At 48.2% G+C, this 17,796-nt stretch overlaps 1 protein-coding gene across 12 annotated transcripts in view; it reads left to right on the top strand.

Moving 5' to 3' along the window:
• SYCP1 (synaptonemal complex protein 1) overlaps positions 1–17,796 on the top strand; it is a 6,803,167-nt gene that overhangs the window by 4,250,523 nt on the left and 2,534,848 nt on the right. The window lies entirely within an intron of this gene.

Below are 17,796 nucleotides of genomic sequence, written 5' to 3'. Positions count from 1 at the left end.
GAGCTGCTCTGGACACAGTGCAGTTTCGGGCGTATCCTCCCGATCATCGAGTCTGGGATGTTCGGGCTATGATGCCAATGTTTCAGTCTCTATCCCAGACTTCGGTGAGAATGACCCTGAGGCTGCTGGGCCTCATGGCCTCCTGTATCCTGCTGATGGATTATGCCAGATGGCATATGCACACTCTCCAGTGGGACCTTAAGTTCCAGTGGGTGCAGCATCAGTGGAATGTTTCTGAATATGTCCAGATTTCAGAGGGGACTGCACAGCAACTGCAGTGTTGGTTAGCGAACCAGGATTGGGTCAGATGCAGATCCCGCTCCCTTCCCCAACCAGACCTCACGGTGGTGAGCGATGCGTCACTTCTGGGATGGGACGGCCACTTGGGAGAGGTGGAGATCAGAGAAATATGGTCTCCGGTGGAGTCCGGTCTCCATATCAACCTGTTGGAGCTCTGGGCGATTCGCTTGGCACTGATGGCATTCCTGCCGTCCCTCAAGGGGAAGGCAGTGCAGATGTTCACGGCAATCACCACTGCCATGTGGTTTCCCAACAGACAAGGCGGGGTGGGGTCGTGAACCCTTTGCCAAGAGGTTCTTCGCTTTTGGACATGGCTGGAACACCAGGGCATTACCCTTTTAGTTCAACACGTGCAGATTCTCTGAACGCCAGGGTGAACAAACTGAGCCACGGGTGCCTGGTGAATCACAAATGACATCTTCACTCAGAGGTGGTGAAAGGTCTCTTTCAGCATTGGGGAGAGCCTTGGTTAGATCTGTTCGCCACCGAAGAGAATACGCAATGTCAGCAATTCTGCGCATTGAAGTTTCCAAGGCAGCACTCACTGGGCAACGCTTTTCGTCGCTAGTGGAGCTGCAGCCTACTGTACGCTTTCCCACCTGTACCACTTCTGCCCGGAGTGCTGAAGAAGATCAAGCGCAACCGGGCCCAAGTCATTTTTGTGGCAACTGACTGGGCACTAAGAGTCTGGTACCCTGAGCTCCTGAGCATGGCCATCGATCCTCCGATCAGACTGCCCCTTTGGGAGGATTTTCTGTCGCAGCAGCAGGGGACGGTTCTTCACCCGAACCTGTCCAGCCTCCACCTGCTTGCGTGGAGATTGAGCGGTGAAAGTTGACAGCTTTTGACCTCCCTCCTGAAGTTTGTAATGTCAGGTCGGACCCGCTGTAACACGAACGCGCCGGAAGAGGTTTCCCCCGGGAAGAACGCCGTCGGATTGGTCAGCCACGAGCATCGCATTACCGGGGAAAATACAAACTGAGGAAATAACCACTAGTGTTTTAATCAGCTATCAAGCGAACACCTACAAGGATTACACTCAGAGAGAAAAACAAACATACAGGAAAGAAGAGCTCAAATAGAAGATTTAAAATACTTTTTCAGGTTTTGAAGTAAACCCAGCGAGTTCTTCATATACCCAGAAAGAGATCTACCAGACATGGATAAGAAATTATAAAGCGGAACAAATTGATGTTGAATACAAGAAAAAGATAGTTAGAAAAATAACTCCAGACCGCCGTGCGTGAGCACAGGTGATGCCGCATTAAGGAGAAGTTTACTATATTGGTCCTGAAGAAGGTGATTGTAAACCCATTTAACCGCCGAAACGCGTCGACGCTTCGTTAACAGTTAATTCTGATAGATACATCTGCCGTGTGGATTCCTCACCTTGTGAATACCCCTTGCGTCAGCAACATTCGGAAATTCTTTTTTCGTAGCCTCGCGCCGACGTGGACTCCTGACGTCATAGAGACACGACCTCGCTCGCGACTCCGCTGACGTCACCGATGCCTATAATAGGCCCACGCCGGCGTGATGACATCAGTTCCCTTTTTTCCGCGTCGTCGACGCTAACGGTTTCGGGATACTCTGTAGCCTTAGTACATTGTTACTTCGTTTCTTCGATTCTCCATTCTCAGATATTTCTGTTCTGTTGTCATGTCGACAAAGAAGACCGGGTTTAAGCCTTGCAGAGAATGCGGGAAGATGATGTCCGTTAAGGACCCTCACCAAGACTGTATCTGGTGTTTAAGCTCGGATCATGACGTCGATGATTGTTCATCTTGTCAAAAGATGAATCCGAAGGCTCTTCGTGAGAGGGAATCTAAACTTCTTGTTGCCAAACTTAAAGCAAGTAAGGTTAAAAGATCCTCAAAGCATCCGAAGAAGTCGAGGTCGAGATCCAGGTCAAGGTCTCGAGAGGCGTCGGCCTCGAAGTCATCATCCGGTCATGCTTCCGGTTCCCACAAGAAGCATAAGAAGAGGAGACACGGATCACGTCATCATTCCAGATCAAAGTCTCCCAAAAGGATGAAGTCGAAGGTGATTCCTCCTCATGAGTCGGTAGGTGAGGCTTCACCTTCGGAGTCGGTGGTCCATTCTCCGACTCCAGTTCCAGATCCGACTCCGTCTCCGGCTCCGTCTCCGGCTCCATCTCCGGCTCCATCTCCGGCTCCGGAAGACGCCGATGGAGTTCCTGTTGAGGAAGGGGCTTCGAATCCTGTTGAGGAAACAGATTCTAATGTACCTCGTGGTCAGCCTGAGCATCCACCATTCCCGACTCCAGGTCAGGACCCTTCTGCGTTTTTAAACGCGATGTATGGTGTTTTCTCGAGGTCGTGGTACCCCTCTGGAGCACCTTCGGGTCCCATGGGTCCAATGGCTTTCCATTTGGGTGTTCCACACTCATATGCTCCGGCACCCTTCATGCCGTACATGCCGGCTCCGACTCCGTTGTGGCAGTACCAAGCTCCACCGAGGTCGACGCCGGTGTCGACGCCGGCTCGGCCGAAGTCGACGACTCCGGTCCCGGCGTCACCGACTCCCTTGGATTCTATGGGGCAGCCTTCCAAGCCCTCGGATTCGATTCCGAAGTCGGCTCCGGCGCCGTCGAATTCGGCGTTGGATTCGACTGCACTTCGAGTCAAAATGAGATCTCGTAGAGAGGCTCAACGACTTCTGGAGGAGCAGAGAGTTAATGATTCATCTTCTGAGGTGGAGGAAGGTGAACTGGAAGGGGATTGTTTCGAAGACCTGGCGGATGCTAGTGGTCTTGAGTTTTCTCCGGAGTGGTCTTTGCCTTCTGGACCTGATACTCCCTCCAGAGATGTTCAACCTTATCATGTTGTCATGAAGAAGGCAGCAGGACTTTTAGGTCTGACTTTGCCCTCTGTCGAGTTTAAATCGAATTTGTTGACAGAGGTTCTCCATTCTCCTAGTTCGTCGGTAGAGCCTTTGCTCCCATTTAACGATGCCTTAAAGGATCCTATAATGGAAGTTTGGAAAAAGCCTTTTTCTGCTCCTGCGGTTGCAAAAAGTGTGGCTAGGAGGTATAGAGTGGCTCCTGAGGATCCTGCTTTCTTATCTTCGCATCCTTCCCCTGAAAGTTTGGTAATTCAGGCCGCTTGCTCTAAGAAGTCTGTTGGGGCTTTTCCGCAGGTGCCTGGCGACAAAGAGGCCAAGAAACAAGATCAGGTCGCGAAGAAGATTTTTTCTTCGTCCAGCATGGCTTTGAAGTCTTCTAACGCCACTTGCCTCATGGGAAGATACATCCATGCTCTTATGGACTCTATAAGTTCTTTGGTCCCTAAGGTTCCTGAGGCTAGTAGAAAGGACTTTGAAGAGGCTTTATCTGACACTCAGGCAGCGGCTCGTCAGGTCATCCAAAGTGGACTTGATACAACAGATTCTGTGGCAAGGATCATGGGCACGGCGGTTGCCACGAGGCGTTCAGCCTGGTTGAAGTCATCTGACTTTTCAGCTGATGTGCAGTCTGCATTATTGGATTTGCCTTTCGATGGCGAGGGGCTTTTTGGGAAGAAGGCAGACACGGCCTTGGAGAGATTCAAGGACAGCAGGGCAACTGCTAGATCTCTTGGCCTTCAGGTCAGAGGTTCTACGACCAGAAAGTTTAGAGGGTTTGGTCGCTCTTCCTTTCGGTCGTATAGACCCGCTCAGCAGCAGCAGCAACAACAGCAGCAGCAGAATACCTTGTATAGGTCTTACAGAGGGAAACAGAGATCACGTCCTCGAGGTCGTCAGGTCTCTTCCTCCTCCACCTCCTCCAACCCCCCAGCCACAGAAAAGCAGCCCTAGATCCGCCATTCAGGATCATGTGGGTCCAGTGGGGGGTCGGCTTACCTACTTTCTACGAGATTGGGAATCGGTTACATCAGATCTTTGGGTTCTCAATCTCGTAGAAAATGGGTATGCCCTTCCCTTTCGGGAATTCCCTCCCAATTACCCTCCTTGCCAGGGATATTGCTCAGAGGAACATCTGTTACTCCTACAGGAGGAAGTCCAAACACTTTTGAGAAAAGGTGCGATAGAGGTGGTTCCAGAGCAGGAAAGGGGTCAGGGATGCTACTCCCGGTATTTCCTGATTCCCAAGAAGGATGGCAGGCTTCGTCCGATCCTGGATCTCAGGATCTTGAATTTTTATCTGAAGCAGGAGAAATTCAAGATGCTCACCCTTGCTCAGGTTCTTCAGGCTCTGCTGGAAGAAGACTGGATGGTGTCACTCGACTTGCAGGATGCGTACTTTCACATCCCAATCCTGAAGTCGCACAGGAGGTATCTCCGTTTTACGGTTGGGTCACAACACTACCAGTTTGCGGTCCTTCCGTTTGGACTTACTACTGCACCTCGGGTCTTCACCAAGGTGATGGCAGTGGTGGCGGCGCATCTCAGAAGATCGGGGATTCCGGTATTCCCGTATCTGGACGATTGGCTGATCAAAGCGGAGTCGTCAGAGATTGTGCTTCATCATCTGCAGGAGACAACCCAGTTGTTGTACAGGTTGGGTTTTTCAATAAATGTACCCAAGTCTCACCTGGTGCCCTCCCAGTGCAACCTATTCATAGGTGCAGTACTGGACACAACCGTATGTCGTGCATTCCCTCCCCCTCAAAGGATTCGCGACATACGGGAGATGATTCCTTTATTTTACAATGGAGCGGTCGTTCCAGTCCTGAAGGTCCTTCGCCTGCTCGGTCTGATGGCTTCTTGCATTCTGTTGGTCAACCATCCACGCTGGCACATGAGGGCGCTCCAGTGGTGCCTCCGCAAGCAGTGGTATCAGCACAACGGAGATCTCAGGGAGTCAGTGAGGATCTCCAGAGAAGCTGCAGCGGATCTGTCTTGGTGGGGCGTGGAAGGCAATCTGTCCCAAGGAAAGCCTTTTCAACTTCCCCCATCGGTGGCCACGGTGATATCGGATGCATCCACTCTCGGGTGGGGTGCTCATCTGGGGGATCTGGAGGTCAAGGGCCTTTGGTCTCCAGAGGAAAGGTTGCTTCACATCAACCTTCTAGAATTGCGGGCGATACGTTTGGCGCTCAAGGCCTTCCTCCCTTCCCTTCGCGGTCAGTCTGTTCAGGTCCTAACGGACAACACGACCGCGATGTGGTACATCAACAAGCAGGGAGGAGTGGGGTCGCAGTGTCTCTGCAGAGAGGCTCTGCGTCTCTGGTCCTGGGCTCAGGACCATCAGATTTGTCTAATGGCGAATCATCTGGCCGGGGTGTTGAACGTTCGTGCAGACAGTCTTAGTCGGCAGTTCTCTGCCGACCACGAGTGGAGGCTTCACCCGGAGGTGGTTCACGACAAACCTTCAGATGTGGGGGACTCCTCGGGTGGACCTGTTCGCCACTCACGAGAATGCGCACTGCCTGTCTTTCTGCAGTCTCCAGTATCCGATGCAAGGAGCCTTGGGGGACGCGTTTCAGTTGAGTTGGGAAGGTCAACTCCTTTACGCGTTCCCCCCCATACCCTTGATTCCTCGGGTTCTGAGGAAGATTCGCCTAGACCGGGCCCAAGTCATATTGGTCGCCCCGGATTGGCCAAGAAGGGTGTGGTATACAGATCTTCTCCACCTCTCCTCTCACCCGCCGCTCCGTCTCCCTCACAGGGCAGACCTCCTCTCTCAGATGGAGGGGCAGGTTCTACACCCCCACCTCCAGACATTGCACCTTCATGCCTGGAGATTGAGCGGGGCAACCTGATTTCCTTTTCCCTCCCGCCTGACGTTGTGGATGTCATCTTGTCAGCCAGGCGTGACTCCACTAAGTCCGTCTATTCTTATAGATGGGCAAAATTTGTCTCGTGGTGTGGGGAAAGGTCTATTGATCCTTTGAAGGCCCATTTGTCTCACGTTCTCCAGTTTGCCCTTTCTCTGGCGCAACAGGGTCTTGCCGTTGCTACAGTGAAGGGCTATCTTTCTGCGCTGTCAGCTTTTCTCTGTTTGCCTGACCAGCCTTCTCTTTTTAAGTCACCTGTGGTTTTAAGGTTCTTAAAGGGCCTTATTAATAAGTTTCCTCCTGTCCCTTTTATTGTGCCTCAGTGGGACTTGAATCTGGTCTTGACCTTTTTGATGGGTGCTCCTTTAGAGCCTCTCCACAAATGTCCCTTGAGGCTTCTTACCCTTAAAACGGTCTTCCTCGTTGCAATAACCTCGGCAAGGAGGGTAAGTGAGCTTCAAGCTCTTTGTCACAAGCCCCCTTTCTTGTCCATACATGCTGATCGAATGGTTCTCAGGACCAGGGCTGCTTTTCTGCCTAAGGTGGTAACTCCCTTCCACCTAGGACAGTCCATTACTTTACCTTCCTTCTATCCTCCCCCTCACCCTTCTAAGGAGGAAGAGAGACTGCACCGTCTGGACCCTAAGAGGGCGGTGTCCTTTTACTTGGACAGATCCAAGGACTTTCGTTTGGAAGACCAGCTCTTCGTTGGATTTGCTGGCTGCAAGAAAGGAAGAGCGGTCCATAAAAGAACTTTATCGAGATGGATCGTCCTCTGCATAAAGATCTGCTACTCTTTGGCCGGTAAGGAACCACCAGAGGGTATAAGGGCTCATTCAACTAGAGCTAAATCTTCGACCTCAGCATTGGCTAGAGGTGTGCCTGTTGAGGATATTTGTAGAGCGGCAACTTGGTCTTCCCTCCACACTTTCGCGAAGCATTACTGCTTGGATTCCGAGGTGAGGAGGGACGGTCATTTTGCACGCTCTGTCCTTCAGGATTTCCTGGTCTAGAAGAGTGGACACCCTCCTCCGGGAGTGGGGACTGCTGTGGGACTCTATTCACAAGGTGAGGAATCCACACGGCAGATGTATCTATCAGAAGAACAAGTTACTTACCTTCGGTAACGCTTTTTCTGGTAGATACTATATCTGCCTGTGGATTCCTCACTGACCCACCCGCCTCCCCGTTGTCCACTCTTCTTTGCCAGAGTTACTGTATTGTAATGTATATATATTTTGTTGTCAAGGAAATGTTCCAATTTCTTTCCTGCTTTTGCTTAACACTGTGTGTTTTGCCTTGATTATTGTGTACTTGTATATTTCTACTGTCATTGGTCCGTCTGTGTGCCTCGATGGCACGGAAAAAAGGGCGGAACTGATGTCATCACGCCGGCGTGGGCCTATTATAGGCGTCGGTGACGTCAGCGGAGTCGCGAGCGAGGTCGTGTCTCTATGACGTCAGGAGTCCACGTCGGCGCGAGGCTACGAAAAAAGAATTTCCGAATGTTGCTGACGCAAGGGGTATTCACAAGGTGAGGAATCCACAGGCAGATATAGTATCTACCAGAAAAAGCGTTACCGAAGGTAAGTAACTTGTTCATCAGGAAGGGTCAACATCAGTGAGGGCATTGGTCATTAAATCCAGCCTTATGTTGCACTACATAATTTCTTGATTAACACTTCTAAGACAGATTAAATTGTCTTTTTGCTGTTCTTCTCCAATTGAATTGTAAAGATTTCATATTATGCACTGTACTGTTTTTAAATTATGTACTTAATCTATATGTGGTGGAATGTATTTTTAATGTTTTTAATTTAATTTTATAATAAAACAGGCCGTTCGTTTTTATATAAGTTTGGAATTATTACATTTTTTTTCTTTTCAAATGTTTCATGTATGAATGTGATAGTCTCCAATATTGATTGGAGTGGACTGTGTTGCACAAGGTGTGCTTTGATAATTAATACCCAAAAGGAAAAAACTCTGTTTTTACTTTAAGTAATCTAGTGCTCCATTCCCTCTTGGTGAATAAAGAGCCGCTCTCATTCATTTGGGATGTCATCTTGGCAGCCAGGCGTCCCTCCACTATGACTGTATATGCCTGTCGATGGAATACGTTTGTGGCATGTGTGAGAAGTTAGTCTGGCATATGATGTTTACTAGTTCTAGTGGGCACCATGCACCAGTCTAATCGACCCTTATTGATGGTGGTTGTAAAGTCAACCTTATAGAAAGCTATCCTAGTGGTAGCATGAACCAGCAGTCTTCAGGCTAAGACTTCAGTAGGCAAGTTAGGCAAGTTGTTTTACCATATATAATCCCTTGAATACCAAATTAAAGGACACCACACAAGGTATATATCAAATATATATGTATGTAATCTAAACACAACCCCTCTGCACTCTTTATGAGGTCGGAGGTAAAAATACAATACAAGTCACACCGTTAATATACGATAAGTTGCACAGTACACGTTATGCTTTAGGGGCCTCACAAACCATATACTAAGAAAGTGGTATAAGTACCACGTGAGAGTTAGAAAGCAGGCCTAGGGCCTGTAGAATCGCTGGTGCTACACTAAACAACCAAAGGTTAGGAAGTAGGAGTCCCACGGAAGACGCGTGCAGTGTCTAAACACAGACACGGGTTCCCATTGACTTTCTGTGTTGATCGTAAAATTACAAAGTAAAAAATTAAGGACACTTCCGGATGGACTAGGATGGAACCCTTTTAAACTAGGACACTTTGAGAGTCAAGACCCACGGGAGCACCGGAGTACTCGTGTTACCTCACCCGGGGAAGCCAGGTGCATATGTGTCTTTTCGTGTCGGGTTTCGTCGTCGTTTTCTATGGAGAGCTGCAAAGAAGTGCTGCAGGTGACCAGAGGAAAAGTGCCCAGGTGGATCCAAGGGTGGATCGGAGATGTGAAGAACCTGAAAGCAGAGGGGACAGAGTCTGGGTCACTAGCCAGTGACCAGGAAGCAACCAGGAAGGAACCAGGCGATGTCGGGTGCTTTAAGGTGAAGAAGGTGAGTTTGTCTCTGCAGCGATGAAGTCCAGGAGGCATTGACGATGACCATGAGCTGGATTCGAGCTGTCCCACGATCGATCTAGATGACTGCAGTGTCGGTATCCGGATTGGACCCAACAAGCCTTGGCAACCGCAACCCACGCAGGATGTCAAGATTGGCTCTGTTGCAGACCAGCAAGGTCTGTGGCCCTTCTCTTTTTCAGGGAAGCTGGAGCAAGCCGGGAGGAACCAGGATAGCAAGTAAAATTCAAAGGAAGATCTTCAGGGGGCTCACAAGCCAATGGGCAAGGAACCAGGAAGAAGTGTCAAGCTCAAATGCAAAGGCGGGGCCCACGGGACACTCGTGGAGTGTGGGGACCTGAGCTTAGGTGCAAATGGTGCTCGGGGCTTTTCGTACTCCAATGCACAACTTACTGAGGCTTCAGGAAAGGGGTTCAGGTAGCAAAATGCAGGATGTCCAAGATGTCCGGGCCCACGTCTTTCGTGTCCACCACGTGTCTCAGCTTTGCTGTGGATGTGGGTCGGGTCAGAGAAGTCTGGACGTCCAGTTCTTGTGTCGCAAAGTCTTCGGGATCCGGCAGGAGCCTAGCCGATGCAGACTGGTTGCTGTTGGTGCCTGTTTGCACAGGGTGGTCACTCCTTGACCACAAGGGAGATGTCTTCCGTCTTCCAGTCAGAATGGAATGTCGAAGGTCCAAGATATGTCTTACAAAGATCCGTCCAGGATAATCCAAAGTCCTGGGGACACAACTCTTATAGTTGCACTAAGAAAGGGGGCCGGATTACCTGACTAGGTCCCTCCTATGGGTGGATCTGAGAAGGGGGTGGTTACACCCCTTTCCCTTTGTCCAGTTTTGCGCGAGAGCTGGTGCTGGAGTGCCCCAGCAACTGGTTTGAACCGGGCTATGCATGGAGCACCTTGTGTGCCCCAGGCAGTGTCTAGATGCATTCACTGAATGCAGCCCTACCTGCCCCAATACACAAAACTCCTGTCTGGGGAGGTGCCAGCACCTCCCTGGACAGGAAACCTATTGTCCAGGCCTCCCCTGCCTAAACTACATGTCTCTTCCCTCTAGAAGGGTGGAATGCTACCCCCGCCGCCAGAATTGGTGGGGGTAGTATTCCAAAGTGTTTGACACCTTACACAACATGTTTTGATAAAGCCAAACCAAAGTTAGCATCAACCGCGAGGATTATAATGCACTTAAGAGTATATGGTATGGCTATATCATAGAACAGCTATAAGGAGATGGTTCCGAAAGCTGCAGAGGGGCTCAGCTCATGCCGGAGCACCCTCTCACATAAAGCCAAGCACTCTGCCTCCAAGATTGTCGAGGCCTACCATAGGAGTGACTTATAGGTGTATATGTGTCTATATATAAAGGTAGATATAGGTATACTATATCTAAGTAAGGGGTGATTACACCACCTTACCAAAGCTGTGTGAACAGACCTGTGTGACCCAGTAACCAATCTGGTATGTACCTAAAGTACATAGAGTCCATTTTATAGGGAAATCAGATAGTCTGGGGCCCTGAATAGCAGGGTCCCAGGCCAACTAAGTCGAAAACGAGCAAAAACACCTGAAAAAAAGTGGGGGTAACCATATAGTCAGATTCCACCTTCCTACGGCATGGTGCACAGCAAAGGCTATGGATCCCCTTTCTGCCCTTCTTTCTGAGGTTCTTTTGTTCCTTCTTACTTTGGCCCTGCAGGGCTGTGTTCTGAGCAATCTAAAAGGCTACCTGGCAGCCTTTCCTGCCTTTCTTTGCCTGCCAGATCAGCCCTCATTGTTCATGTCCCCTACTGTAAGTCGTTTCTTGAAAGGCATTATTCATCTCTTCTCTCCATCTCCTTTCATAATGCCTCAGTGAGACTTTAATCTTGTCTTGACTTACCTTATGTGCTCTCCCTTCGAGCTTCTTACAACTGTCCTCTCAGGCTTCTCACTCTGAAGACTGCCTTTCTCGTTACCATCACCTCTGCTCGCAGAGTGAGTGAGCTTCAGGCTCTTTCTTATAAGCCTCATTTCTTTTCAGTCCATCTGGACAAAGTGGTGCTTCGAACGAGTCCCTCGTTTCTACCTTTAGTCGTCACTCTCTTTCACATTTTTTTCCAGAGTTTTATATAGCATGAACTTGACCCGAATTGGGTATCAGAGCGCTTTACATAGCACCAGTTACGTTACATGAGGACACACATTCATTTTTGTTAGGCACGGGGAGATTAAGTGATTTGCCCAGAATCACAGGATGTTCAGTGTCATTGCCAAAACTCGAACCCAGTTCCCCAGATTCGAGATCCACCGCCCTTTCCGTTAGGCCAACTCTTCTTCCCTAGGGCAGACTATTACTCTGTCCACCTTTTCCCTGCCTCCACACCCTTCCAAGGAGGCGGAGAGACTTCACAGTCTAAACCCAAAACGTGCGTTGTCTTTCTACCTTGACCACACAAAGGTGTTTGGGTAGACGATCAACTCTTTGTTGGCTATGTGGGTGTCAAAAAAGGTTGGGCTGTGCAAAAGTCCTTTGTATCAATATTTGTTACGCTTTGGCTAAAACGAAACCTCCAGTGGGCTGCGCGCTCATTGCACTAGAGCTGCAGCAGCAGCCACTGCTTTGTCGCGAGGAGTTCCACTCATCACTATCTGCCAGGCGAACACATGGGCTTCTATGCACACGTTCACCAGACATTACTGCCTAGATCAGAGGTGTTCAAACTGGGGGGCAGGCCCCCCTAGGGGGGCCTCGAGTGATCCCAGGGGGGGGGCCCAGGCTGTGCCCAAAAGAAGCATTATGCTCACAGCAGTGCTTTGTTTTAAGCATGTAAGAAAACGAGCAGCTGTAGCTTCTCTGTAATCTGCCATCACTAACAGCTTTTGTCATTTATATATTTATATTTATATCAGGCTGGGAGAAGGTGTCCGAAGGGAAGGGACTCCAAATATTCTTCTACACCCCCACCCCCCATTTCCCATTTCTATTAATCACACTGTGGGTATTTTTAACCGTTAGTAAGGCCTGCCTGACCACAATAGTATGTTTGGAAATCATGTATTTGTATTTTAAAACACTAAGAGGATTTACCTGGAATGTTTAAATATGTCAGATGTTTAAATAAATTGAGACATATTTAAACATTGCCAATTTATTGGAATTATTGTGAAAAGTTCTGAGGCAGGGGGCCCCGATTCATTAGATTTTTTCACTGGGGGGCGCGGCGTTAAAAAGTTTGAAGACCACTGGCCTAGATAGTCAAGTCCGGAGGGATGGCTACTTTGCCCATTCTGCCTCCGGGATATTCTTGTGTGAACTTGATTCACAGACCCTCTTCCGGGGATTGTATTGCTTGGGTATGTATTCTAAAGTAAGGAATCTATAACTAATAGTCTCGATCAGATGAACAAGTTACTTACCTTTGGTAACAATGTATCTGTAAGAGACATATATTAGTTATAGATTCCTTACTGCCCCACCCATACTCCCCGCTCTGTAAACTGACTTCTAGGGTTAGGGACACTCTTTTAGGGCCCCTATTGTGGCACACCAGTGCTCAGAGTCTTCCATGGCTCTGCGCTTCTGGCGAGGAAAGTCAAGTCAGAACTGATGTCAGCTTGCAGGGTCGGCGTCTAAGTAGGGAATGCAGAGTCATCCCAGAGACGACAATGCCGACGAAGGACGCGGAGTCGACCATCGTCACCTACTGACACGCAGGGGTATTGCTGAAGAAACATTTTCTGGATCCAGTCTGACGCCTGGGGGTTATTCTAAGGTAAGGAATCTATAACTAATATATGTCTCTTACAGATACATCATTACAGAAGGTAAGTATTGTGAGAAGTTGGCCTGATATGTGATGTCCACTATTCTAGTGGGCACCTTGTATCAGTCCAAACAACCCTTATGGTGATGGTTGTAAAGTCAACCTTATAGACCAGCTATCCTAGTGGTAGCATGTACAAAGCAGTCTTAGGTTAAACTCAAGAGGGCAAGTGAAGCCAGCTGTTTTACCATATGTAACCCCTTTAATACCAAGTGAAAGGACACCACACAGGTTGTATATAAAAATATATATGTATTTATTTTTAACACAATCCTCTGAACTCTTTATGAGGTCAGAGGTACCAGCACATTAAAATTCGATTTTTATTGATATATGATATGGAACTCGATTGAGATCCACATAAAACATGACATAAAAAGCACCAAGTACAAATACATAAAATCTGTAAAATACACTCTATTGACTCAGAGAACAAGTAAAAGGTTCATGTCCATTAATATAAATCTAAGAAACATTTAAAGAAATTAAAAATTCTATAACAGAACATTTCATTTGGGGGGTTATGAATAGCTTCTACTAAAGAATTGGCAGATAAAATACTTAATTTTAAGCAAATTGGTCTCACCCACTTTTGGCGGTGAGCCATCAAAGCAGGGCATACGAATAGAACGTGGGTAGTATCCTGAATCGAATTATTACACAAGTTGCACTTTTTGGAAGAACCATACCATCTAGCTAATAATTTATTCAAAGGGAGGAGATCCTGCCTCAAGAGGAACCAAAAACGCCGTAAACCATGAGGTAGGTTCCAGGAGGCATAAGGTTGCATACGTTTAAATAAACAAGAGTTAATAACAGAAAGAGCACCTTTCTTTAAAATAAGGGATTCTCTATCCCTCCCAAAACTTAAATTCCAAGTTGCAAGTTTTAGGGTGGACTTTAGCTGATGTGTGGAAAGCAAAAAAAGAGTTGATTCTTCCAATTCAAGTAGTGCAACGGCCCTTCTAAAGTTCTTTATAAGTAGGGAATATTTTTTTTTTTTATTGAGATGATTCAGGTATTTAAGGTAAAAAAGAAAGTCATTACATAAATCATTGCATATATCAATTCATTAAACAGTCATTATACAATAAGGATAAATAATCAGAATAAATAGACACCTCATCAGTGATACAAAGGTAGTAAAAGCAGGATGCTTAAAAGGGGTAATAAGGCATGATTAAAAAGACAAAAAAAACACGAGTATGCATAAGGACCAAACAGTCTTGTACACTTTTCATCTTGTATCTTCAGTGTCTAGATTACCTCCATTTTCTAACTGGAGCCCATATATTCCTACCTAATTCGCGTTTTTTCTTCCCCTTAAAATCATATAGGCACTCTTCAATGTTATGCATTCCTAAGAGCCTTGAGAGCCATTGTTGGAAGGTAGGCGCATAAGAATCTTTCCAACCAGCTGAAATTAATAGACGTAATATAGCCACAGAGATAAAAACAAGGGCTTCCGCACCACCTTCTGCCTTCAGTTTCCCATCAATGCCCACTAAGACCACCGTAGGGGATAGAACGATGTTTTGTTCTAGCAGCCCCTCCAAAAATAGCTGTATCTCCTTAATAATTGGTGTCAAGCTCGGGCAGTTATAAAACATATGGAGTAAATCTGCCGGTCCCGTATTACACCTAGGGCATCTATCATTATCTCTCACTCCCCAGGCAAACAGTTTTGATGGAGTAAAATACAAGTTAAAAAGGGTCTTATAATGCTGAGCCCTTAGGTTTGAGGAGCGAAAGATCTTTTTATTTAATACTATGGCTAGATCTAGGTCCACATCTGGGTCACCTAGTTTTTGAGCTAGAGTGGTTTCGATCTTTTCCATGTCATCCTCTAGCTCCTGCAGCAGATTACTGTAACAAATTTTAATTTTACTTCCTCCTTTTTTCAGATATTCGACTGTTGAGTAGCTCACCAGAGGAGATAGCCTGGGCCTAAGTGATCTAATTGTTTGAGCCAGTTGTACATATAGTAACCATTGGCTAGATGGGAGCCCAAACTTATGTTGCAATGTGTTAAAGTCGAGAATCTCGTCATCCAATACAACATCACCTAGACACTTGGGGCCAGATGTAGGTAATTTCATTTTACCGATTCTTAAATACCGAATTTTACCGATTCGGTATTTAAAAATCGGTAAATGATATGTAGATAAAAAATCTGTATTTTTTACCGATTCGGTAAAAGTCGGTATTGGACGATCGGAAAATACCGATCGGTATTTACCGATCGGCATTTACCGATCGGTATTTCCAATGCATTCCTATGGGCCTTTTGGCCCATAGGAATGCATTGGAAATACCGATCGGTAAATACCGATCGGTAAATACCGATCGGTGAATACCGATCGGTATTTTCAAAAACGTGCAGCAAACAAAAGTGAAACTTAACACAACAGCCAATCAGGTGCAACCACCCTCCCCCTTCCTACCAGGAAGTGCCTGCCCAGGCAGCTGCAACTCATTAGAAGGTCCTGGAGGCAGGCAGAGCTGAGCAGTGAGACAGAGCAGCAGGGAGAGATTTGTTTTGAGTGTAATACTGAAAGAATGGCAAGCAGCACAGAGAGCCAGAAGGCTGACAGAAAGAGAAAAATAAAGTTTAGCAACATGGAGCTGCAGGTACTAGTGGAGGAGGTGGTTAGAGTCCACACAAAACTATTTGGAAAGCAGTCCCTCACTCTAGCTGAGTCTGCAAAACGCAAGCTCTGGCTACACATTGTTGAAAGGGTGAATGCTGTGGGAGTCACCAGCAGGAGCTTGGAAGATTTAAAGAAAAGGTTCTACGACATCAGGAGCCTCACAAAGAAAAAGATGGCAGAGCTGCACAAACAGGCTGGTCTCACCGGTGGAGGCAGGAACCCAGCACCCCCCCTGACTGACCTGGAGGAGTTGGTGGCGTCAACCATCGAGCCAGACAGTGTCGTGGGACTGGGAGAAGTGGACAGCTCAGCCAGAGCCAAAGCAAAAGGTAAGACGCATGTGCAGCATAACACCCCATACCAAGTAGCATCCCTTAACCCTTTGTGCACAGGCCAACCCCAGTCCAGTACTGCTAGCACTATACAGGAGCAATGCATTATGGGAAATGTAGTCAGCTAATATTAGACCATGTATAACTGAACAGACATCAGCAAGGCAGTGAAAGTAATGGCGATTAATGAAAGTAAAATGTGTAAAGATTTTATTTTAGTTACTGTGACACAGTAGCACTCAGTTGACATACGCTTATTTACACCTAGGGGCACCATCAGCCAGTCAAGTCACACCGACAGCAGGGACTGCAGCAGCGAGGGAGGAGAGTGACGAGGCAGGGCCAAGCCATGTCCATGCATCGCAGGATGAGGAGGACACAACTGCCATCACACAGGAAGAGGAGACAGTCCAGACCCCCGAGATTGCACACTCCCCACACCTTTCCCAATCCCCTGCATTGCAATTCTCTCCTGAGACATCCCCATCAATGTTACAGGCTGCACCTGCAACCCCACCAGCCAGGAGGCGACTCGTGGCCCTACTGCCAATGATGGAGGCAGCAGAAGCTGAGGCTCAAGACACTGCACCTATGCCTCATGCTGCACTGCAGCCCAACACAGAATCTGACACCATGCGCAGACATCGCCGCATGCCCAGCAGTGCAGGTGGCTTTGGAGATGGCACTGTCTTCCGTGGGCTGGAGGGAAGCATGGTGCGCATCCAGCGCATGCAGGGCAAATATATACAGGCCTGCCACCGCCAATTCTGTGCCCTAAACCAAACAATAGGAGAAATGGGGAAGGGCATCAGTGACATTGCACAAAGCAACAGGGACATTGTAAAATCAAATGCAGACCTAGCTGCAGGAATTACTTCTGCAATTACGCAGCTGTGCACAAAACTGGACAACATAGAGCACACAAGGCGCAGGGACGCCCGAGCAACCAATAGGGCCATGAATCGCCTCGCCACTGCCACAGCACAGCACAGCACTTGTAATCCGTCTCCCCAGCACTTACTGGACTCCCCAAACAGTCGACATAAACGCTGTTCAGGGGCAGAAAACGAGCACCAGACGCCATCACTTGCCTCGAGGAGCCACGGGACACGCCCACTCCTGTTGGCCACGCCCCCCTCCACCAAGTATAAATACGAGCGCTGACTACAAGCACCGCATTGAGACCTGAACCTCCTGAGGCAAAATAGCCGGGAGCCACTTAGTGAAATCGCTTTTTAAAACTGTGAATTGCTTTTAAACCCACTTGTAATCCGTCTCCCCAGCACTTACTGGACTCCCCAAACAGTCGACATAAACGCTGTTCAGGGGCAGAAAACGAGCACCAGACGCCATCACTTGCCTCGAGGAGCCACGGGACACGCCCACTCCTGTTGGCCACGCCCCCCTCCACCAAGTATAAATACGAGCGCTGACTACAAGCACCGCATTGAGACCTGAACCTCCTGAGGCAAAATAGCCGGGAGCCACTTAGTGAAATCGCTTTTTAAAACTGTGAATTGCTTTTAAACCCACTTGTAATCCGTCTCCCCAGCACTTACTGGACTCCCCAAACAGTCGACATAAACGCTGTTCAGGGGCAGAAAACGAGCACCAGACGCCATCACTTGCCTCGAGGAGCCACGGGACACGCCCACTCCTGTTGGCCACGCCCACCCTCCCAACACCACCTATACAATATGTGTCAGGCCAGGCAGCGCAGCGGACGAGCGCAGCGGGCGCGACGATGGCGCGCCGAAGGCGCGCTTAAGGCAAGCTCGTCTGCGCTCGTCCGCGCTAGGCAGAGCGCGGAGCCGAGCCACACTACTAAAGCCAGTACCCTTACTCGGAGATACAATAAAGACGACCTGCTACGCCTTAACAAAAAGGTACATAGCTCATGCCTACACGGCATTTCCGCT

The sequence above is a fragment of the Lissotriton helveticus genome, chromosome 5_1 (genome assembly GCF_964261635.1).
Source record: "Lissotriton helveticus chromosome 5_1, aLisHel1.1, whole genome shotgun sequence".
In the NCBI taxonomy this organism is placed as follows: domain Eukaryota; kingdom Metazoa; phylum Chordata; class Amphibia; order Caudata; family Salamandridae; genus Lissotriton; species Lissotriton helveticus.
Note: the sequence above shows the minus strand (reverse complement) of the source record. Positions and strands in the feature narration are given on the sequence as shown.